Source organism: Mustela nivalis (genome assembly GCF_964662115.1).
Source record: "Mustela nivalis genome assembly, chromosome: 2".
In the NCBI taxonomy this organism is placed as follows: Eukaryota; Metazoa; Chordata; class Mammalia; order Carnivora; family Mustelidae; genus Mustela; species Mustela nivalis.
The window spans coordinates 28,637,885-28,663,381 of NC_139021.1; positions in this window are offsets into that span (position 1 = coordinate 28,637,885).

Here is a 25,497-nt window from a genome sequence, read left to right on the forward strand (position 1 = left end):
TGCCTCACTAGAGGAAAAAAGAGAAGGATGAGGATATCTTAATATATATTATAATAATATATATTATATAATTATATAATATATATTTATATATATATATATAATGTATCTTAAGTACAGGGTAATGAAAGTATGAAATGTATTCTCTAACATTGGTATAATCAATTCTGTTGGGGGTTTGTTACTGATGCTTCAGGAACCCAGCTGGAATCAGGTAGGAGGAAAAACAACTGAGAAATCAAGAACATCAAACAAAATGGAAAGCTGCGCTGGAAAACAGCCTGGCAGTTCCTCAAAAGGTTAAGCATAGAATTACCATAGGACCCACTCATCCCAAGCTTGGGTATATACCCAAGAGAAATAAACACTAGTACATGAATTTTCATAGTAGCATCATAGTAGCCAAAAATACAAAGAAAAGGATGGGTGGATGAATGTGGACTATATCCTTACAATGGGATATCATTTGTCAATAAAAAGGAGTAAAGTACTAATACTACAGCATGTGTGAACTTCGAAAACATGCCAGGTTTCGGTGTAATTTCGCTAAATGCCAAGATCTCCAAGTTTTAATTTGTTAAATGAACATGATTTAGGAAGTTAGATTTTCCTCAATTCTTACTTTTTAAAATAGGGACAATAATACATTCCCCACAGAGTTGTGAGGTTTATAGGTTATATAGAGTGCCTAATTATCCATACATGCTAATTCCCTCAAAAGGCTTTAGAGTGTCTTAAGGAATATAGAATTGATAAAGAATTGCTACAGCATGACGTTGTGTGTTACATGAGTCTGTCCCGCCCACTGCCCGTAATTGGCTTCTAAAGCTCACAGAAATAGAATGAAGCTTGCTAAGCATGCTACTTCTAGGCTTCGGGAACCAACTGGTGTTGAGGGTGCCAGGGTTTGCTGAGAGGCCAGTGTCCACAGGACTTCTGCCAGCATTCACAGTCCTACTACCTTCAGGTAATTTTTGAGGGCTGAGATGAGAGAAATTTCCCACTTGAAGGGGACGGAGTTTTCCGCCCCAAAGAGATGCTGAAAATTTCTTGTAAAGCACGTACATGTCAAAGAAGGCACTGCATTTGTTTCCTAGTCAGATTTCTGCTTAGCTCTCAGGCTTTTCCACCTGCTCTTTGTTACTGGAGTAGGGTACAGAACAGTAAGGACAGATGGTCTGGTAGTGGGATACCAGTAACAAAAATGCACAAGGACCCTGAACTGTGTTCCTGATGCCTGAGATCTACAGAGACGGGTTCTAGTCATGGCTGCAGGTACCCGTGTTAGGAGTAAAGAGGATCAATGAGATTGGAAGCCAGAGATTCTCCCAGTGACAATGACGTGCTATATCTGAGGGCAGCTGCAAAGTGGGGGCAGTTCTATGGGAGTAGACTATGTAACTGGGTCTCACGGGGTTAACTGTAAAAACCAGAAAGTGTAATTCCAAAAGTCTTAAGGATGGGGGGAGGCAGAAGGAAGTTGGCTAGACATCTGCAGGTTAATAATAGCAGTAGATTGGGATATGGTGGTTCGGCACCTGACTTCTGCAACCAGACTGGTTAGATTCACAGACTCAGGATTAGAGGCAGCTTGTAGAAGGAATACAATGGTCTTCAATTTGGGAAATCCTGTGTTAAAGGTCCAACCTTTTACATTTCTTTAAAGACTTTCTGCAAGTTAAAGGACAGGAAATTCTTTCAAAAACAGCAAACAAAACTCCTTGGGATCTTGAAATAGAAGACAGTAAACAACACTGTCTTAAATTTATATACTTATCAAAATGATAGGTTGGAATCTTTACCTTAAAGTACATTTCAAAATTCTATTTCTTAAAGGTAACAACAATATTACAGCTAATAGGGAAAAAGCACCTACTATGTACCAGTCCCTGTTCTAGTACTTTACATATTAACTCTTTTCTCATAACAATTCTATTCTTCCACTGAAGAGGAAACTAAAGACACAGAATTTAAGTAACCTGCCTTAGTTATACAACAGTAAGTGGCAGAGCCTGGCTTTGAACCAAGACAGTATGGACTCCAGGGAGTTCTTAACCACTTTAAAAATCTGCTTTACATGCATGGGTAGTGACTTGTCCACATACTCCCTGATGATGGTGGTGGTGATTTCTTGTCATACAGGTGCCAAGTCTTTAAGATTTTAACCAGATGGAGTTTGGGGCACAATTATATTTCTCAATCATTGCTTTTCTTTTACTACGTGGCTAACTTTTCCTGTGGCTGTCAGTATTTAATATCTTCAGAGAGAGAGGCTTTGGGAAAGTAATTAAAAATATTTAAGTCAATGAAAAAATTTGGTTTATGATTTTAGAAACTCATGATTTCACCCCATGCTTGTTGGGATGGGTCTAATTTCAATTGTGGTTTCCATAGAACTGCTTTTGAATTTCTTCCAAAGTGCATGACTTTGGTATGATGAGAAGAAAAACTATTTTTCAACTGTTTCTGAATAACCTTCCTTGAACAATGCTTTTTTAAAAGATTTTACTTATTTATTTGGCAGAGAGGCAGGCAGAGAGGGAGAAGCAGGCTCCCTGCTGAGCAGAGAGCCGGATACAGGACTCAATCCCCGGACCCTAAGATCATGACCTGAGCCGAAGGCAGAGGCTTATAACCCACTGAGCCACCAAGGCACCTCTGAGCAATGCTTTTTTTTTTTTTTTTTTAATTAGCATATAATGTATTATTTGTTTCAGGGGTACAAGTCTGTGATTCATCAGTTTTACACAATTCACAGCGTTCACCATAGCATATACCCTCCCTAATGTCTGTCACCCAGCCACCCTATCCCTCCCAGCCCCCTCTACTCCAACAACCCTCAGTTTGTTTCCTGAGATTAAGAGTCACTTATAGTTTGTCTCCCTCTCTGGTTTCATCTTGTTTCATTTTTCCCTCCCTTTCCCTATGATCCTCTGTCTTGTTTCTCAAATTCCTCATATTGGTGAGATCATAGGATAATTGCCTTTTTCTGATTGACTTATTTTATTTAGCATAATACCCTTTATTTCCATCCACGTCATTGCAAATGGCAAGATTTCATTTTTTTTTTGATGGCTGCATAATATTCTTTTGTATATATATATACCACATCTTCCTTATCCATTCATCTGTTGATTGGTTCTAGGCTCTTTCCATAGTTTGACTATTGTGGATATTGCTCCTATAAACATTGGGGTGCATGTGCCCCTTCGGATCACTATGCATATTTGGGATAAAAACCCAGTAGTGCAATTGCCGGGTCATAGGGTAGCTCGGTTTTCAACTTTTTGAGGAAATTCCATGGTGTTTTCCAGAACGGCTTCACCAGCTTACATTTCCACCAACAGTATAGGAGGGGTCCCCTTTCTCCTTCAGCAATGCTTCTTGCACAGTATTTTTTGACTCTTTTTTCCAAGTTTTGGCTCTCCCCCTCCCCTTTTTTAAAACCTTCCCTAAGTGTTTTAGTTCTCAAGGGATCATTTCAACCTGTGCTGAATTCTGGGCTAAACATACTTGTTTACTTACCCAAAGACAGTGTTTTACAAAAGTAGGAGCCAGCTAAGCTCCCTGATTTACTCAGCGTCCATGAATCATTATGACAAAGCAGGAAAGCCTGTTGACCTCTTTGCCAACTCTGCCCACTGTGGAGCTAGATGCGATGACACATTTTTGAAAGGAGTGAACTTCTTTGTAGGGAATTAACTAGTGCCTTATACTGCATTCCTGGTAGGACTCTGGAATGATGACTCCTAAGAACTGACTCACTGTAGAGAGTTAAAAAGCCATCTGCCCCTTAGCAAATGTTCTCACTTTGTTGTTAACCAGTATTGATCCTAGATCTGAAGGCAAGTAGTACCAACTTTTCAAACTGATGTGAAATTAGAAACTGCAGTCAGTTCAATGGTCATCAAAAACTAAATATAATGGATTGAGTTGGAAATGTTGCTTTTAATAAGGAAATTCAACATTGCCATAGCAATTTTAATGGTTCAAAAAGATTTTGGAAAAAAAAGATTTTGGCATTGTACTCCTTAATTTTCTCCAAGAATTTTATTTAAAACCACACTAAAAAACTATTATATATTAATATCATTATTCTGCTTTCACCTTCACCCAGATGGAAATAATGTGCTAAAAGATAGGATTTTCTAGATAGTGCTGCCAGGCTGGTTTTGCCTATTCTGAGTACAGAGTCTTAATTACAATAGGCATCCTAGAGTGATTAACTTGGTAGATTAGTATCCTAATAAAACAAATTACTATCTATCACAAATTTGGTGGCTTAAAACAACACAGACTTGGGCGCCTGGGTGGCTCAGGGGGCGCCTTCGGCTCAGGTCATGATCTCAGGGTCCTGGGATCGAGTCCTGCATCGGGCTCTCTGCTCAGCAGGGAGCCTGCTTCCCTCTCTCTCTCTCTGCCTGCCTCTCCATCTACTTGTGATTTCTCTGTCAAATAAATAAATAAAATCTTTAAAACAACAACAACAACAACAACAACAACACAGACTTACCTAAGCAATTTTGGAAGTCACAAGTCCCAAACTGGTCTCACTGGGCTAAAACCAACCTGGACAGGAAGATTTGTTTCCTTGACTTCCAGCTTCTAGAAGCTGCCTGCTTCCTTTGGCATATGGTCCTTTTCCATCTTCAAAGCCAACAAAAGTGGTGTAATTTTTTAAGCTGCATTACTCTGACAGTATTATACTTGTGCCTCCTTCTACTTTTGGGACCCTTTTGATTATATTGGGCCCACCCAGATAATACAGGATAATCTCCCTATCTTAAAGTCAGTTGATTAATAACCTTATTTCTGTCTACACCCATAATATTTCTTTGCCTTATAATGTAACATATTCAGGTTCTGGGGATTAGGAGGTAGGATATCTTCTGGGGGGGCATTTTTCTACCTGCTACAGCCATCTAATAGCCTGCTATCTAGAACATATGGATTTTTAAATCAATAGAGGTTGAAGCCTTAATTTTTATGTTATTATTTACTGATGTTATCAAGATACACATGCATATATATAACATACATATATTAGGCCTAAAAGGGTTTATTAGTTTGGTGTGTGTATACATATATTCTGAAAACAATCTCTATCTTAAGTCCTATTTGAAATAAGAAAATGTATAAACACATAAATTCATATGTGAAATGCTTTTGTAATAAAAACCTAAGGTCATGCTCAAATAGGAAGATAGATCAAGCACATTTCAGAAAATTTCTGGAAGAAAGAAATTAGTGGACTGATGAAGCAGGTAGAGAAAATGATACCTATGACCCTACGAAGGGGGATAGTGAGAATATAGGAGCCACCCCGTAGAAGTTCTGGGCTCAGATTTGATCAGGTGGGAAAGTGAACAGAGCCTAGAATCAGAGGGATTAACTAAATGACTCTGTATGGTCCAACTGTACCTATAGGTTTCCTTAGTCTCTTCTGCCCTGCTCATGGAGAAGCAGATGGATTTTCCAAGGCAAAACATTTGTTGTCTTTCCCACAACGGCCCACCCCCAACTTTTTTTTTTTTTTAAGAAAAAAAAATCTAATTATTTGGAAAAAGCTAAGACTTACGATGAAGATTTTAGAGCTTCTAAGAAAAGTTTTTCCTCATTTTAGAGTTTGGGAGGTTTTGTAGGCTCACATATAGTTCTGCTGGCCCACAGTGAAGTAGATTATATTTATTGACATACCCTGAATTTCCTCAGTAGAATTCTCATTTTTTTTTTTTTTTAAATACTGGAGAGGGACTGGTCAGAAAAGAATCCATGATACGCAGTCGCACAGAATACCAACAGTGACAATCTGCCCATTTGTTTTAAACAACAAATGATAACTTACAGTGGGGTTCCACCATTTGCAGGATTACCCACAACTGAAGAGAAAAGGAGTTTTCAAGCTAAAAGGAGTTTTCCTACTGTCTAGGAAAATAGTTGTCGAAAGACACACCTAGAGAGTATCATGAAATTTCACAATACTAAGATTAAATGATGATCCTAAAATCTTCAAAGACAAAAAAACAAACCACAAAGAATCATGCTGACATAAGATTCTTCTCCCCCACCACCCCCCAGCTGTCCTGAAGAATAGAAAATAATGGCACAATAAATAGAAATTTCTGTCACAAAGTTATTTTCAATCCAGAAATTTGTATCTAATAAATTATCAATTTAGTGTGAGGGCAGAATATATTTTTCCTACATAGGAGTTCTAGGAAAGTTGAATATGTTCTTACTAAGGATATAGTCCAATAAAATGAGAGAATAAACCAAGAATATGAAATACTAAAAACAATAGGATCAAACAAAGTGATAAGAAGGGACTCATGAGCACTTAAAAACAATTAGCTCTTGAGCGGTTAGGACCCCATCCAGTTAGGAAGAAAGGACAGAGGGCTCTAAGAAGGAGAGCTCTACAGTATAAAACCAATGTTTGAGCTTAGAAAAAAGTCAGAGTATGCAAAATACAAATGAACCAAGAGAAAAATTGCAAATAGAATCACTGACCAAAAAAAAAAAAAAAAAAAAAAAAAAAAAGTTGGAGAAGTCATTCTAAGTGATACATGGCATAAAGTTAAATGTGTTAACCTTAATTTTCTCTTCAGGAAGCACTGGGTCAAGTTATTGTACGCACAGAGGAGGAAATGCAACCCAAACAGATTACTTGGACTTTTAATGAGCACTGCTTATATACTCATAAATATGGAAATGTTTTGTACTGGAAGTTTAATTTTTAGAGTCAACCTAAAGATACAACCAAGAAGTCCTGCAATGATTGCCAGAAATAATGTAAATATTAACCTTGGAGCTGCAGATGGTGACATATAGAAGGGAAGTGGGAGAGCTGAGAAAGAGCATGAGTGTCAATCTTCTTGTCTCACAAAGTGGGATTCAGAAAGAGAGAATGTTAAAAGTATCTAGAGTATGCTATTTAAATAATCAAGGCAGTCAATAGGACAATTAAAAAAATAAAAACATGAATATCACACTTAGGGAGGAAGAATGTAACAAAGGCTATTGGTGTATTACCCAGATCCCTACAGCTACGCCCCAGGCCACCAGAGCCAACTCCTGCACAGACTGGCCTGGGGGCCTCCTGTGTCTCTTTCTCTCTGCTAGAATGGGCTTGGCCTATAAGATGGACAGGCCCGAACTGCTCAGAAGATGGCCCAGAAATACCCTTCAAACAATGATGATGAGTGTTTGCAATCAGGGAGACAAACTTTGAGTTGTCTTTTTCACAGGGTCCCCAGAAATATTTAGCACAGTTGCCCACAGAGATAACTCACCTATTAACCTGCCTTCCACTGGCTTTTCTCTCTTCTGTGTTATTCTTCCTCACTCCCTCACTGTGCTTCCCAGAACTGCCTTCCTAGATAAATGACTTGTACATAAATCCATGTCTCAGGGGCTGGTTTTGGTGGGAACCAAACTAAGCTGTAAAATGTGAGTCAAGTCTCCCCCCCCCCCCCCGCCACACACACACCAAGGAGCTAATCAATATTGTCTAAATTTGGTAAAATGAGAAATGGCAGTTTGAACATGCTATGGAATTATGGTGAAAACATAACAGAAATATTAAAAGAGTTTGTTTCTGTTGGAGGGTTAGTTGGGATGGCAGACTTTGCTTCTACTGTGTAAGTGGCAAAAGACATGAGTGGACTACTTATAAAAGAAAAGGCTAAATTTGTATAAAACTTTCCTCAGCCTCCCTAGTAATTAAAGCAAGATAATGATGAGTCCTTTCTTCACTTATCAGTGAAAGTGAAAGTTATTAGGAAGTTTAAAAACTTGATAACCAGGTTTACATAGGTAACAAGAGTGAAATGGAATAAGGACCTTTTCATATACCACCAGACAGATTTTAAACTTACATAAGCATCCTGAAAAACTGATTTAGAGATTTGATTAAGAGCCTTAATATATCTCATACCTTCTATACTTTCATTTTTTTGAGGAAACAGTTCCAGAAGAGGAAATAAAATTCAAATGTTTACCCAGAAAGTTGTTCATTGTACTGTTATTTACAATAGTGAAAAACTGAAAACCAATACTCAAGATTAGGGGAATTATAAGTATATTAACCTATATTTATATAATAAAGATACTACAAAGACATTAAATATCGTGATTTTGGAGAGCTTTTATTCACATAGGAAAATGCTTATGGTCTCAAGTGAGATGAAGAAGGCAGAATATAAAACTAGATATGGTTTACTACTTCAAATATCTAAAACTTTATCTACTTAAAATAAAGACAAAAGAAATTCACAGAAAATGTTATGTATTATGGTAAAATTCTAGCTGGCACCAGACTATTAAAAAATTCTATTAGGAATTATCATAATAAAACATTTGGAGTGAAGCTGAATAATTGAGATGTGAAGGCAACAGATAATGATGAATAAATCTCCATGTATGGGGAAAATGCATTAAATTTTTTTTTTTTTTTGTATTGCTACTGAGAAGAAGAGAGAGAACAAAAGGTATAGGAGATGGAAGAGAATGAAATTATGGTAAAAGGTCATAAGGTATGCAACATGGTTTTGCCTCAGGACCTAGCCTCCCTTAAAGCTTTAGTGCAATTCTATAAACTCACAAATGTGATTTTTATGGAGGCTGCTCAAGAAGAAGGTGTCCTGTTATGTGCTTTGTTCATGGTATGGTAGAGGTAAAGTGCAAGGATGTTGGGTCCGCATTGCAGCAGTGGTAGGAATAACGTAAACTTCCTAGGAATTAGCTAATATCTTTGGAGGGGTTGTGTACTGTTCTGATTTCCACAAGTGATGGGTTCAGAAGTGGGGGTTCAGGAATTTTCACTTATATTTGAATCATCAGCATTATATCTACATTAAAAACTATTTTAAGCAAGGACCTTATAAGTGACAGAAGCACTTGGAAGGGTTTGAGCTGCATGAACCAGGTGCCATCTGGGACCTGGAGGTCGAACTAGAACTTAAACGCCACTGATACACATCCTCTTGGTTCTCTGGTTAGTTTATCAGCTTCATTCTCTCCTGATGTTCGTCGGATTTCTCAGCTTGCTATAATGTGACTGGCAACATCTTGGAGTATTATATTCTAATAGCTTTATGACTAGCTTCAGTTGGAAAAAACCAGCAATGAATGGGGGGGTGCCTGGGTGACTCAGTGGGTTAAAGCCTCTGCCTTCGGCTCAGGTCATGATCCCAGGGTCCTGGGATCGAGTCCAACATCAGGCTCCCTGCTCAGTGGGGAGCCTGCTTCCCTTCTCTCTCTCTGCCTGCCTCTCTGTCTACTTGTGATCCCTCTGTCAAATAAATAAAATCTAATAAAACAAAAAGAAAAAACAAAAACCAGCAATGAATGGCCTTGGATTGGTTTGACTTGGTTTTGTGCTTATCTCTTTTTCATTACTGGGGCCAAAAGAGCAAGTTTCTCCAATGGATCACTTGGAGTGTGGATTAGGCCTGATCCTAGATCTCAGGAGGCCACACAGAGCCCATGAGGATTCTGAGCCAAGCTTGTTTCCACAACACAACAAGCAAGCAATAAAATGTCCAAACACAAAGAGTAGAAAAAACTCTAAGAATTTTAAACACTCAGTGTGGTTTTGATTTGAATCTTCCTGATGTCTAATGATGATGAACATTTTTTTCATGTGTCTGTTAGCCATTCATATGTCTTCTTTGGAGAAGTGTCTGTTCGTGTTTTCTGCCCATTTTTTGACATCATTATCTGTTTTGTGTGTGTTGAGTTTGAGGAGTCCTTTATAGATCTTGGATATCAGCCCTTTGTCTATAGTGTCATTTGCGAATATCTTCACCCATTCTGTGGGTTGCCTCTTTGTGTTGTTGACTTGTTTCCTTTGCTGGCCACCACAGAATTAGCTGGGGAGAAAGACAAGTCAACCTATAGGAATTACACGAACTGATAAACAAGATGGTTTAGCATTTGGCTATTGCCCAAGAAGATTACAGTCAGACCATCAGGAACTTAAATTTCACCTTTGCCATTCTTTTTGGTGGCAAATTACATCTCTGCTGAGTAGTATCATCTCTAAAATGTGAATAATAATATAGCCACCAGGTTGTAAGGATTAAATGAGCTAATTAACTGTGCTGGGCACATACAGTGGTCCCCCGTTCTCCATGGTTTCCATGGTTTCAGCTACCTGCAGCCAACCACGTCCAGACGTAGGCAATCCTCCTCCTGAAGTACTGTCAGCTCACTAGCTGCCTAACAGACTTCACAACACCTAATCTTATCAGGTAGGCATTTTTCCATCTCACAGCATCTCAGGAAGAAGGCTTAGCCCAGCGCAACAGGCTCTGCTGAGAGATTGCATTCATGTAACTTGTATGAAACTATATTGTTATTTGGAAAAAAAAAAAAGAATGTTGAACGCTACCACGTAGCTCCAGGGGAAGTAGCCATAACCATGGACCATCTGAGGCCTATGAACCCATCAGGCTATAGAGATCAGAATGTGCAGACACCTGTTGTATAAGCATCCAAGAAGAGGAGTTTTCCACATTACTTAGCCTTTAAATCCATGCAAGATCACTTTCTAATATGGCTTGACAACCACAGGATCACGTAACACAGTAAGTATGTAGGAAATGTGCTAAATAAACAAAAAGCAAATAGCAAAGCCAATAAACTTCCCTAGCAATTCCATTATTCTCCAAGGAGCCTTAATCTCTGTAAGATAGCTCATCTTTCTTCCTCCCCCCTTAGCTCTTGTCGGACTACATAAAAACCACTTCTTCGATGCCCTCCTACTTGTCTTCAGCTTTTGTTCTTTGCTGGCAGCACCGTATCAGATAAACTCATCTGTGCTAATGGGTTACATTGCCCAGGTAACAGAGCTTATTGTTGACTCCCAAGGATAAATCTCCCTTGTATCCAAATGGTTCCCCTGGGCCAAATTACTTTCCTCTAAAATGCCAGTGTATTTTTCATTAAAACACTTTCAAATCCTTCAGGTTATTAGGTTTATGGCAGCCCCATTAAGCAGAACAATAATGATTTATGTAAGCAGGTAAGCCAGGATCTTTGTTTTGTTCAGTAAAAAGGTTCAAGGTCTGCAGCTGGCTTTTCCTAGGTCCTGTAGCCTTGCATTACAGGAGTGTCTCTCTGTGACTTAAAAGATCTCCCTATTTCGTTTCCCAGATGGATAGCAGTCCTCAGTGGAACAGTTCTTCAGGATTCACCACATGGAAAGCCCAATCATGATGTTCGAGCCTTTGCTAAGCCAACTGTGGGGCCTTTGAATCAGGAGAGACCTTGTAGAATTTCCAGATCTACCCCTTATGGGCCTGGTGGCTTTGGGTCACTCAATGACTAGTTTCCCCAGCTGTAAAGTGGGTAATGGTAGCTTACTGAGAATTGCACAAATTAAATAAATACTAAATGCACCACTCTGCCAGGCTGTAGTGTCTCCAGCCTCAGATCCATTTCTTGCCTTTCCCCTGCTTTGCTCTGCACCGCAAGTCAGTGGACCTCTGCAGACTGCATTTCCGGAGTTCCCAGCTTCCAGTGGGAGTTGGCCAATGGTGAATCCCAGTTGCTCCTTAGACACGTAGGAGAGAGAGAAGACAAAGAATTTCCCCTCCCCTGTCTCCTCTGCCTTGGGTATGTTTCTGGCACAGTCTGTCTTCTTCATGGCCCCAGGTCGTGTTGGTCAGGTGCACCATGGTATTAACTTCTGCCATGTAACCCTGGCCCCTGGGATTTGGTAATTCCACCTCCTCTCTCTCCCCTGGGCCTAGGAGTATTAATGCCAGGCTCCTGCTTTAGGAATCTCTGCCTTGCCTTAACATGCCCTGTTTAGCCTCTCAGTTCTGTCATCACCCATATAACTGATACCCTGCGTTAAATTAAATGTTTTACAAGTTCAAGTGGCTCGGTTTCCTGCTTAGTCCCTAACCGATATGATCCCCTCGCATAGTAATGGTTCCTCATAGGTATTTGTTTGGCTTTGTTGAAATTTCTTAAACTCATACTTTAGGATGAGATTGTGAAAGAAACCCAGAGCTGGACAGTAGGTGAATCAGTAAAAACAGATTCCATTTAGGGACTACAGCAGTAGAGGAAAAGAGACGTCAGCAAAAAAAAACAGTGGTCAGTTCCAAGTACAGTCTGGACAAGTGAGGATATATAGCCAAGGAGTGGGGTTGGGTGAGTGGATGGGAAGTTCTTAAGGGGGCGGGGGGGAGGGAGGGAGCCCTAATTAGATTTTTGCTGAAGGCAGGCCAGGATAATGAGACATCAAGAGTCAGGGGTGGGGAATTTGGATCAGATATCAAGAATGGGAGACGGGCTCTCTAAAATGCCTTAGCAAGATGCTTGCAACAACTAGGTGATGCAGGTCTGACAAGGACGGACATCAAGATTGAGGCCTCCAGGATTAGAGAGCCTAAAGTTAGTCAAGAAGAGAGTCTTTCTCAATATCTAATATCTAATATCTTCCTGCTAATCAACAGGAAGAAATGAGATGTGTGTTACTATAAAGGACATGGTAGCATGTTAACAAAACAATTTCAAATTCCTCTTTATACCTTTATTCAAAATGTCTGGAAACCGAGGAATAGTAACTAGATGAGCAAAAACAACATAAACACTATTTCTTTTCATATACATTAATGGCATTAAATATCACATCCCTGGATACAACATTAAGAGTATTTCCTTTGGCCATAAAATGACCCATATAGGGCTTTATTCACCACTAGTATGCAGAAGTAAAAGCTGAAGAACTATTCCGTCTATTCTTGTAGCAGAGAGGATATATAATCAAATAACACCTCGTTTCCCCTTTGGCTAATCATCCATCTCCACCTTCCTGGTAGCAGCCTCATAGCAATGGGACAGAAACCTGTCAGAATGCTTCATTATCATCCTGCAAAAGCCCTCTTCACTTGTTCTCGATCAATGTCATCAATGACCACTGAAGCTCCTCAGAGAATCACCTCACAGTCCCCACAGACCTTTCCCATTATCTTACTCCCACATTCAACCTGTTTTCGAAGCATCTCTACAAAGACCATTTATTCTCCACAACCATGCTCTCAGACCAGCCGTGATCTCAGGCCAGCCGTGCTCTCAACCTCAACATTACTGACGTTCTAGCCTGGATGATTCTTTGTTGTGGGGGCTGTCCTGTGGCCTCAACCCACTGGATGTCAGTATCACTCCCCACAAAGTATAAATCAATGTTTCTGGATATTGCCATTTTGTCACCAGCACACCCCCACCCCTGACCCCCCCTTCTTCTTCACAGGAATGTTAACCTGTGACAAATAACAGGAAAAGATCAGTTTGAGCTCAACCACCAACTCACACCTGCACAGATGGACCGTGGAGTGTCCAACAATTACCTCTACCTCATTAAGCTAAAATTTCTACCGAAGAAGGAGCAAAAACCTCATTAACATAACATATGATGCATGTGTAGGCCTGTTTCCTAAGTACACATGCATGATCTTATCCCCACCTCCACATATGATGACAAAACCTCCCTTTCTGAATATTCATTGTAACCCTAAATAAAAGGAACCCACTACCCACAATGGGAGACCTGCAGCTTTGGAAGTTATTCCCTATGATCTATCTGATGGTCTCTATCTGTAACTCACCAATGTGCAAACTCATGTTAGGTTACAAAATGACCTGTTGGGGGAGGACAATATTGCCCCCACTTAAGAGTCACTGTCTTAACTATCATATGATCTCCCTGATATGAGGAAGTGGAGATGCAACATGGGGGCTTAAGTGGGTAGGAGAAGAATCAATGAAACAAGATGGGATTGGGAGGGAGACAAACCATAAGTGACTCTTAATCTTACAAAACAAACTGAGGGTTGCTGGGGGAAGGGGGGTTGGGAGAAGGGGGGTGGGGTTACGGACATTGGGGAGGGTATGTGCTATGGTGAGTGCTGTGAAGTGTGTAAACCTGGTGATTCACAGACCTGTACCCCTGGGGATAAAAATATATGTTTGTTTAAAAAAAAAAAAAAGAGTCACCGGAGAGTCTGGAGACTGTTATGGTCACCTTTATCAGAGACTTCTGTTATCTCCCTTTTGTATGACTTAGTTTAATGTCTGCAATAGCATATGAAGAATTTGACAGCGTATAAAACCTGTTGCGAACTAGCTCCTACTTCTCTACAGCTTAATCTCCTGCTCCCACGTACCAGGCATCTTATGTTCCAATCGCACTGAAAACTGCTCTTTCAATACCCCAGATTCTTCTAGGCCTAAAAACTTTTGCAGAGGTGGTTCTTCCAGTCAGGTAAGCATATCGTGTCTTTCTTTTGGAAAACCCCTGCTCATCCCTAAATGACTGGGTGAAATGCTCTGTTACCATTTCCTGATGTCTTTAGGTACACTTATTAACTGGAGTCTCTATTAACTGGACTCTATAACTGTGCTTTTTAAAAATAATTATTCTTAAATAAGCCTTGGTTCATGTGAAAGTTGATGGGTCACAAGCTGAGTGAAAACCAGAGATTCTTCCCTCATAGGTTTGGACTTGGGAACGGAATACTTCATATCAAGTTTCTCTCTGGTGGGGGAGGCTGGACCTTACACAACTTGGAAATTTTTGTTAGAAAACTGATCTACAAAGAGAGGGAAACAGGAAGAAGAGCAGGAAGGAGAAAAAATATCAAGTCCTAATGAGATGCAAGACCCTGGTTCCAATATTCCAGAAAACCAACATGGTGGTGAGATCCCCCAACAGCCTTACATTCTCCTTAAGGCTTTTGTTAGCTTGAGTTCTATCACTTGCTAGCAAGTGTCCTGTTTAAGGTACTGACAGGGCTACTCCATCAAAGAAGGAAAAATAAAAGACCATTTGTTACTCGTCTCAAAACAACCATCAAGATCAGAATTTAAGACAGTGACTAAATAAGGTCTTTTTTTTTTTTTTTTCTCACCAGGCATAGTCATGCAAAGGAGAGAATCTGAAATTCTCCTCCAGATACTCATCCTTATAAAATTAGGAGTCTTGAAAAATTTGTTTGTTTGTTTGTTTGTTTTTCAAATTCTTCACTATTCACCATATGAACTCTCAAATCAATCTTGGAGGATTTTGTAAAATTATAAACATTTAACATTACTGGTTTCTAGCTTATATCTTTTACTCTTCATTTTTCTAAATAAATCTGGCTGATTTTGCCAAGTCACAACAAAGATGTTTGAACAAAGAATACGTATTTTTTAACCTCCTACTTTTGTGGATAATTTGCCAACCAAAAAAAATATCTTTGAATTACTTTCATCTTTAGTAAAGATAAACATGCATGTTTCAGGAGGAGATTATTTTCAGATGAAAAGCCACATTAAAGAAATAGGACATGCACTAAACGAGTAAAGAAAAAAAATACTGTGCACCATTTGACATGGATCTGTGGGTTGCCAAATGAGGTACTGGATTAAAAAACAAATTTGCAGGTACTTAGTTCATCTATAGTTGGTTCTTAATGGGCTTTTCCTTCATTGTCCAGATAACAGAAACTACATATTGCTTACCTTTTATTCTCAAAGCCTAATACAGTTCCTGTCTATTCACAGATTTTTAACAAATGTCTGTTGAATGCAGAAAAACATTCTAGGCTCATGCCACCTCTATTTTTGGTCTATGTCAAAGTTATAGTCGTTATCATTCTATTAGAGGCTAGTTCAGAAAACAGAAACTCTACCTGGCATTGCAAACAGAGGGGATTTAATACAGAGAAATAGTTGCCTGAGTGATGAAAGGGGATGCCGAGGTAAGCCAGAGGAAGAAACCACTTGCAGGAAGTGACCACTTCACCACTGCCCCCTAGAGCTGAGGAAATAGTGGGCACAGCTGGGGTTGTCTTGTAGCTCAGAGCAAAGACCCTCAGGAACTGATGACCACGTGGTAGCCACTGAGGTCTCTGACTCAGGTAGTGCTAAAGGAAGCTGGAAATGAGGGCTACTGCTGCCACTAAAGAAATGCTAACAGCAGTTCCCCATTTGCCCTCCTTTCAAGTATCTGTAGAGCACAGTGCTTCTCAGTTAGGGGTCATTTTGTTACCTAGGAGACATCTGCAAAGTCTGGAGACATTTTTGGTTGCCACTCTTGGGTGGAAAGTGGTATTAGCACCTAATGATAGAGGCCAGAGATCCTGGTAAGCATCCTACAATTCCCCTGCTCTGGTCAGACAGTGGAAGTCTCCCACAACAAAGAATAACCCGGCCCATGAGAGTAACGTCACCAAGATGGTAAAATAGGTCATTTCTGACTTTGCTCCACATCATTAAAAATAAAGGAGCAGGGGTGGGGTGGGGAGAAGATACCACAGAAAATCCTAAAACATAGGAGTGAGGCTAAAGCATCTCTCCCCGCCACCCCACACTCACCCCCCTCACTCCCAGCACCACAGAGGCAAAGACAAACTGAATTATAAGGATAAGAGACATTGCTCCTCCCTCGGGGGAATAAGTCTCCCCTGGGCCTATGTTTCTCCAGTGGGAAAAAGAGTCCAGTGTGTGGGGCGCCTGGGTGACTCAGTGGGTTAAGCCTCTGCCTTCAGCTCAAGTCATGATCTCAGGGTCCTGGGATCAAGCCCCACATCGGGCTCTCTGCTCAGCGGGGAGCCTGCTTCCCCCACTCTCTCTGCCTGCCTCTCTGCCTACTTGCGCTCTCTCTCTCTCTCTCTCTGTCAAATAAATAAATAAAAATCTTAAAAAAAAAAAAAAAGTCCAGTGTGAACATCCAACTTCTCCAGAATTGTGGGTCACTTCTTGGGAGCCCCAACTCAGGTCTTGCCAGACAGGGGTTGTGGGGGAATCTGTAGGGCTTGACCACTGGGAATCTCATTGTGATGGAAACTGGGAGAGGGGAGGGGCTTGCAATAATGAGCACTTGGATTGTGGCAGACCAAGTTCCTACCTGCAGTGTTCAAGTAGTTGTCCTAATAAGTAGTTTTGTTTTTCTGCAGACACAAGATAGTGGTGTAGTCCAACCACAAAACTTGGTGGGTACAGGTCTACCTGATTTGGGTCCTCAGATGAAGAGTCTTGACAGTCCTGGAGCTTGGTCTGTTGCTGCCCAAGAAGGGGAGCTGAGTCATAATCTTAGGCCCACAGTTGAGGGTAGCTGCACAGCTAACTGCACAGTCATAGTCTGGCCCACTGCTGAGTATAACTCCCAGGCCTATCTGACGAAATCCTGGTAGGAACATGTAGACGCTGCATGGCCCAGCAACATTTAGGTAAAGAGTTTAACAAGTAGAGCTGATGGTCTCCAGAGCAGAGCCAGTCACACTGAAGGAACTTAAGGAGCAGGTTGGCTTAAAAAACTGACCACAAACAACCTTTTTGGAACTTTGAATCGGTATCCCTACTCTGCCCCATGAGAAAGTCTATTTCATAGCCCTACCCACTACTGAGTGTAGCTCCTGGCCATTCCCAAACAGAAAGCCTGATTAAAAGCATTTGGAAAGCTGCTTGGAGTTGGCCCTTATGTTCTGCCCAGGCCAGAAAGGTAATGCTTAGCCCCACCCATTGCTGAGTGCAGTTCCTGGCCCCTTCAAACCAGAAAGCCTGATTGGGAGCATCTGGGAGGCTGTCTGAAGCTGACCCTCATGTTTCACTCAGTCAAGAGAGCTAATTCATAGTCCCACCCACTATGAAATGCAGCTCCTGGGCCCCTTTGTCCAGAAAAGCTGATTGAGAACCCCTGAGAGGCTGCTGGGTTGGCCCTTCCATTCAGCTCAGGCAGGAGGGCTCGTTAATAGCCACGCAACCCCTCCCTGCCAAGCACCACTATAGCTCCAGACTAGAAAGTCTGGCCTGGACACCTGGATGGTGAAATTAAAAAAAGTATTTTGAAATAAACAAAGATGACAACACAACATACCAAAACTTATGGAATGCAGAAAAAGCAGTTCTAAGAGGGAAGTTCATAGCAATAAACATCTACATTAAGAATTTTTAAAATAAAATCTCAAATATGCAACCTAACTCTTTGACTAAAAGAACTAGCAAAAGAACAAACTGGGCCCAAAATTAGCAGAAGGAAGGAAGTAATAAAGATTAGAGCAGAAATAACTGAAAGGATAGAAAATATTAACAAAACTAAAGAGCTGGTTCTTTGAAAAGATTTTTAAAAATCGACAAACTTTTAGCTAAACTGACCATGAAAAAAAGGAGAGGACCCATATCAGCAAAATTATAAATAAAAAAGAAGACATTACAATTGATATTACCTAAAAACAAAGGATCATTAGAGGCTACTATGAACCACTATGTACCATCAAATTGGACATGCTAGAAGACATGGAAAAATTCTTAAAAACTTACAACATGCCAAGACTGAATTGGGAAGAAAAAGAAATTATGACCAGACCAATCACTGATTGAATCAGTTATCAAAAATGTCTTGGGCGCCTGGATGGCTCAGTAGGTTAAGCCTCTGCCTTCAGCTCAGGTCCTGATCTCAGGGTTCTGGGATCGATCCCCAGATTGCGCTCTCTGTTCAGCAGGGAACCTGCTTCCCCCTCTCTCTCTGCCTGCCTCTCTCTGTACTTGTGATCTTTATCTCTGTCAAATAAATAAATAAAACCTTAAAAAAAAAAAGTCTCAAAAAAGAAAAACTCAAGACCGGATAATCCCAGTGGTGAATTTTACCAAACACTTAAAGAATTAACACAATTCGTCTCAAAAGTCTCCAAAAAAATCAAAGAGGAAAGAACACTCCCAAGCTCACATTACCAGGCCAGCATTACTTTGACATAAAGGCCAGAAAAGAATACTACAAAAAAAGAAAACTACAGGCCGATATCCGTAATGAGTATAGATGTGAAAATTCTCAATAAAATACTAGCAAACTGAATTCAACAGTGCATTAAAGGAATCATTCACCATAATCAAGTGGATTTATCCCTGGGATTCAAGGATGCTTCAACATATGTAAATCAATAAATATGACATATCAAATTAATAGAATGAAAGAAAAAATCATGACCAGCTCACTCATTAAGAGAAAAAGCACTTGACAAAATTCAACATCTGTTCATGATAAAAACCTAACAAATTAGGTATATAAGGAGTGTACATCAACATAATAAAGGCGATATATGACAAGCCCACAGCTAACACTATACTTAGTAGTGAAAGATTGAAAGCTTTTCCTCTAAGAGCAGGAAAAAGATATGTGAGAGTGTCCACTCTCATCACTCCTATTTAATATAGTACCTGAAGTCCTAGCTAGAGTGACCAGGCAAGAAAAAGAAATAAAAAGCATCAGAATTGGAAAAGAAGAAGTAAACTGTCACTATTTGCACATGACATGATATTATATATAGGAAATCCTGGACTCTCCAAAAAAAAAAAACCTGTTAATAAATTCAGTTAAGTTGCAGGATACAAAATTAACAGACAAAAATCAGTAGTGTCTCTCTACATGAACAATAAAATCATCTGAAAAAGAAATAAATAAAGAAAATGATCTCATTTATAATAGCATGAAAAACTGTAAAATCCTTAGGAATAAACTTAACCAAAGAGGTGAAAGATCTCTACATTGAAAACTATAAGACATTGGTAAAAGAAATCAAAGAAGGCAAAAATAAATGGAAAGGCATCCTGTTTTCATGGACTGGAAGAATTAATAGTTGTTCAAATATCCATACTACCAAAAGCCATCTATAGATCCAATGCAGTTCTTATCAAAGGTCCAATGGTACTTTTTATAGAAGAAAAAAGCCCCTAAAATTTATGTGGATTCACAAGAGACACAAATAGCTAAAGCAATCCTGAGAAAGAACAAAGTGGGAGGCATCACTTCCTGATTTCCAGTGAGATCATTAAGCTATGGTAATCTAATACTGTGGTACTGGCGTAAAAATTGACACAGAAACCAATGGAACAGAATTGAGAGCCCAGAAATAAGCCCGTGAAGATATTAGCTAATATTTGACAAGGGAGTCGAGAATACTCAATGAAGAAAGGCAGTCTCTTCAATAAATGGTATGGGAAGAATTGGATATTGATGTGTAAAATAAGGAAACTAAACCTCTATACCACTCACAAAAATGAACGCAAAATGGATTAAGACTTCAGTATAAGACTGGAAATCATAAAACACAGGAAAACCTTCCTTGACATGGGTGATGGCAATGATTTTTTAGGTATGACACTTAAAGCACAGGCAACAACATTGAAAATCAGTAAGTGGGACTACATTAAACTAAAAAGCTTCTGCACAGCAAAACAAAAAAATGGGAAAAAATATTTACAAACTGTGTATCTGTTAAGTGCCTGATATCCAAAATATATAAAGAACTTACACTACTCAATAGCAAATAATAATAATAATCCAACTAAAATAGGCTAATGACCTGAAGAGACATTTGTCAAAAGAAGATTTATGAATTACCAACAGGTACATGAAAAGATGCTCAACATCATTAATTTCAGGAGAAATGCAAATTAAACCACAATGAGATATCACCTCACACCTCTTAGAATGGCCATAATCAAAAAGATAAGAGATAACAAAGACTGGTGTGGTTGTGGAGAAAAGGGAACCCCTGTCCACTGCTGGAGGAAGTGTAAATTTTTACAGCCACCATGGAAAACAGTATGAATATTCTTCGAAAAAATTAAAAAATAGAAATACCATATGACCTAGCAATTCTACATCTAGGAATATACCTGAAGAAAATGGAAATGCTATGTTGAAGATATATCCGCGCCACCATGTCTACAGCAGCACTATTCTTAATAGCCAAGACCTGACCACAACATAAATGTCCACTGAGGGATCAATGGATAAAGAAGTTGTGGTACATATATGTACAATGGACTATTATTCACCATAAAAAGGAAGGAAATCCTATCTTTTGTGACAACATAGATGGACTTTGAGGGCATCATGCTAAATAGTCAAAGACAAATACTGTACTGTTTCACTTACACGTGGAATCTAAACAAACAAATAATCAAGCAAAAAGAAAAATACCCAAACTCACAGGAAAAGAAACTGGAGGTGGAGGGTGAGATGGGAGGATGCTACAGGCTTCCAAATAAGTAAGATAAATCAATACTAGGGATGTAAGGGCACCTGGGTGGCTCAGTGGGTTAAAGCCTCTGCCTTCAGCTCAGGTCATGATCCCAGGGTCCTGGGATCGAGCCCCGCATCCGGCTCTCTGCTCAGCAGGGAGCCTGTTTCCTCCTCTCTCTGCCTGCTTCTCTGCCTACTTGTGATCTCTGTCAAATAAATAAATGAAATTAAAAAAAAATACTAGGGATGTAAATAAGATAAATAAAATAAATAAGTACTCAGAATATAATTTACAATGGGACGTCTACAGTTCCACACCATTGTATGGTATATTTAAAAATCATAAAGATAGTAGGTCTTAAGAGTTCTCATCACAGGAAAAAAACATTTCTTTTTCTTTTTTGTGTCTATATGAGATGATGGATAGTTACTAAATTCCATTTTGGTAATCATTTCACAGTATATGTTAGTCACCTCATTATGCTGTATACCTTAAACTTACATAAGACTGTATACCAGTTGCATCTCAATAAAACTGGAAAAAAGGTCATTCAAACTAAAATGTCAATAGTGCTGAGGTTGAGAAAACTTGCTTTAGCATAAGCCGATTGAAGGTAGACGAGAAGGCAGTTTGGAAGTGAATTTTGCAGAGTCGCAGACCCACAATATCAGAGTGGAGCATTAAAGAGTAGATTTGGCTCTCAGAGACAACAAATAAATGATTGGCCTAATCCTCTGTCTGGGAAAATCTCATTCCTGAATACAGAGAGGGTGTATGTCCATGAATCAAATAAAATGTATGGGAAAAGAGAAGAAATGTGAAGAGAAGAGAAGAAATGTGACCAATTTTAAAAAGAAAATACAAATGGATTGAGATTTTCCCAGTGTTTGGTTACGTGGCATAGTGGTTAAAAAATGAAGGATATGTTTGATCTGATCTGACCGGAAATATAGCTTAAGCGGCATACTTGCAATTCCCTTTGACTCCTTGAGGGGGCTCCTCAAAGTGAAAAGCAGACATCGTCTGTAAAGCTACAGCTGATGTACAAGGAGAACCATTGCTATTGCTGATCTGGGGAGATGATGAGGCTAACATCTTCGTTAGTACTCCAACGATGTTAGATCCCATAGCCAAAGAGTTCTGTGACTCTCTTATTCCTGGTTTTCTGGTCCCTACTGCTGTTTAATAAACTTCTCCCAAACATAGTGGCTTAAGATGATGACATTTTAAAGTTCTTTTAGATTCTGAGGGTCAGACTTTAGTTCAGACACAGTGGGATGACTTGATATCTGGGATCTCAGATGGGAAGACTTCATGGCTGGAGGCTGGCATCACGAGGAAGGTTCCCTTACTTATATCCATGAGCTGGGCTGATGGAGGATTGCGGCAGCCGACCAGACCACCACTCACGGCCTCTCCAGGGGGTCTGGCATCCTCTGAGTAGGGTGTTCTCAGGGTGGTCAACTCTTTTATTTTATTTTTTTGTTTTTTGTTTTTTGTTTTTTTTTTTTTTAAAGATTTTATTTATTTATTTGACAGAGAGAGAGATCACAAGTAGGCAGAGAGGCAGGCAGAGAGAGAGAGAGGAGGAAGCAGGCTCCCTGCTGAGCAGAGAGCCTGATGCGGGACTCGATCCCAGGACCCTGAGATCATGACCTGAGCCGAAGGCAGCGGCCTAACCCACTGAGCCACCCAGGTGCCCCTGGTCAACTCTTTTAAATGGTGGTGTAAGGCTTGAAGCCCAAGTGTTCCTGTGAGTCCAAGGAGCTGTATCCCTGTTACGACTGAGCCCTGTAGCACACAGTATCACTTCTCTGTATTCTGCTGGTTGAAGCAGTCACAAGCTTGCCTGCCTCAAGCAGAGAGTGATTCTACCACAAGATGGGTTTGGAGGGATGTTGAGATCACATTACAAAGAACATTTACAGTGGTGGTGGTGGTGTTGCCACCCTGGGAGAAAAGCATACTCAAAACAAGTATTTCCAGAAAGGAGAAATGGGCTTTTCTTCAAGAAAGAGGGAAAATCTGGTATAACTGGGAAGTGTCCTAAAACCAAGTGTTACGTGCAAATTCTAGATCTGTCTCTCCAATTTTTGTTGTACCATCTTGAAAAGATAATGTCATTTTTTGGCTGCATTTTTTTTGTTGTTGTTTCTTTAATCTGGCAAATGGATGATTCTTACAGCTTTTTCAAAAATGTGAGATTCTTTGATCTTAATGAGTTCAACTAGGGAAAGGATCACAATGAAGGAGTATCTATTGTGCATATGACATAAATAAGGAAAAAAAAAACACAACAGAAGTTTCTAAGGAATCCAAGATAGAAAATGTATGAAAAAAACAATGGGGATCAAATGGGATGAAGAAATATTTCAGTTTATAATCATTACATTTTTATTGCAAAAATAAAAATCATTGGAAATATGTTAATCTAATCCCTACCATTTTATAATAAAAAACCAAGGCCCAGAGAAGTCAAGTGAGTAAGGGAAGAAATCTTCTTTATTAGAGAATTTATAGGAAACAGATTCAAAGAATCTTTTATATTCATTTTAGATGCTAATTTTTGTAGTTACTATCAGGAAAACAAATGAATACCTGAAGAAATTTAACATAATCCTTTTGAGTGATTTCAATTTATAGAAATACATATCAAATTTTTTGTCTTGGTCTTGTTAGGACTATTTTTTTTTTAAAAGATTTTATTTATTTATTTAACAGAGATCCCAAGTAGGCAGAGAGGCAGGCAGAGAGAGATGGGGAAGCAGGCTCCCTGCCAAGCAGAGAGCCTGATGCGGGGCTCGATGCGGGTTTGATCCTAGAACCCTGAGATCATGACCTGAGCCGAAGGCAGAGGCTTTAACCCACTGAGCCACCCAGGTGCCCCTTGTTAGGGCTATTTGTATGTGCAAGGGATCTGTTAAAAATATAGGGTTCAGGGGCACCTGGGTGGCTCAGTGGGTTAGGGCCTCTGCCTTCGGCTCAGGTCATGATCCCAGGGTCCTGGGATTGAGCCCCGCATCGGGCTCTCTGCTCAGCAGGGAGACTGCTTCCCTTCCTCTCTCTCTGCATGCCTCTCTGCCTACTTGTGTCTACTACTACTGTCTGTCCAATGGATAAATAAAATCTTTGAAAAAAAAATATAGGGTTCAGTCCAATCCAAGAAAACCCTTGGTCATCCTGAAGCATGGGCTGACAGGCACTGTTTAGGGTCACCATGTAAACTCAGACTGGTGAGCTCTCTATGAATTTCAGTCTTTGCAGGAGAAAAGAGCTTCCTCTTTGCCTTTTTTTCCTCTTATTTCAACCTAAATAATGAAATACCTCCACCAATGAGTTAGGCCTGGTGATGTGGAGGTCCTGAGGTCGTCTCTAGCAGATCGTCAGCAGACAGGAAAGGACCTGGACCAAAGAATAGGCTGTAAGACCTTAGTCCTGACCCTTCGACCCTGGGTAAATAATAGAGTTCCTCTCCTGGTCTTTTCTTTCCTCCATTTCCAACTGAACCATGCATTATCTTTTTCTTATCATCTCTCAGGGAATCTGAATCTAGCCCATCACTTGGTGTTCATCAAATGTGTGTTAATTGATTAAAGCTCTCATTTGAGAAGGATGTGGAGAAGCATCTTTCAGTTGGAATGGCATGACTGGCCTCTAATTATCAAGCTTTGCAATAATGGGGACTATGTATTCCCTCAGACCAGAGTAATAGAGTAACATCTCCCTGTCCTTGTCACATTGCTCTGCTAGTTCAGGAAGTCCTCTGCCCAGGCTCATCTGTTCTCCTCAGTGAGGTTCTCTGGATCACCATTGACATGCTCCTCCCCTGGGACTCTAGGCAATAGATAGACCCCCTGAGACAGCAGCTGGTAACACCTCTGTGATGGGATGTCAGGACTCTTCTGCTCTTTAATTCCTGGGAGTGATTTTTATCAGCCTTTGGCTCAGAGGCTGCCGCTCCTGAGGTGGCTGGTTTCATTCTGATCCCCTTTCACTACCATTTCTGTTCTGTGTCATTTTTTCTGTTCCAAATGTCATCTTGATTTAAAAAAAAAAAAAAATGGTGATTTCTCTTCCCTACTTCCAGATACAATTCCCAGAGGGGAAAAGCTAGGACAAAGGGTAATTGGAGAAGTTTGTGTCTGTTCACACTAAAAACTAACTTTTCACTATACTTAAGGTGAAGGAGGAGACACCCCATAATACCTCCCTCCTCACCCCTGCAACCCACCTATCTCTCGGGGGTAAAGGTGGGACTCACAGCATTAAAAAAGATCTTCCAGAGACACGCTCTCCTAAATCCTGCTTTGCTTCCCTCTGACAACTCATTGTATAATTGATCCAGCTGACTGGAGGAATACGTACGCACATGTGATCTGCCTTTAGAAATTATCACATATTTTATTTCAGTGTCTTGGTTATAACTAAAAAAAAAAAAAAAAAATTACATGGCTAGAATTCCTTATCCTGAGAG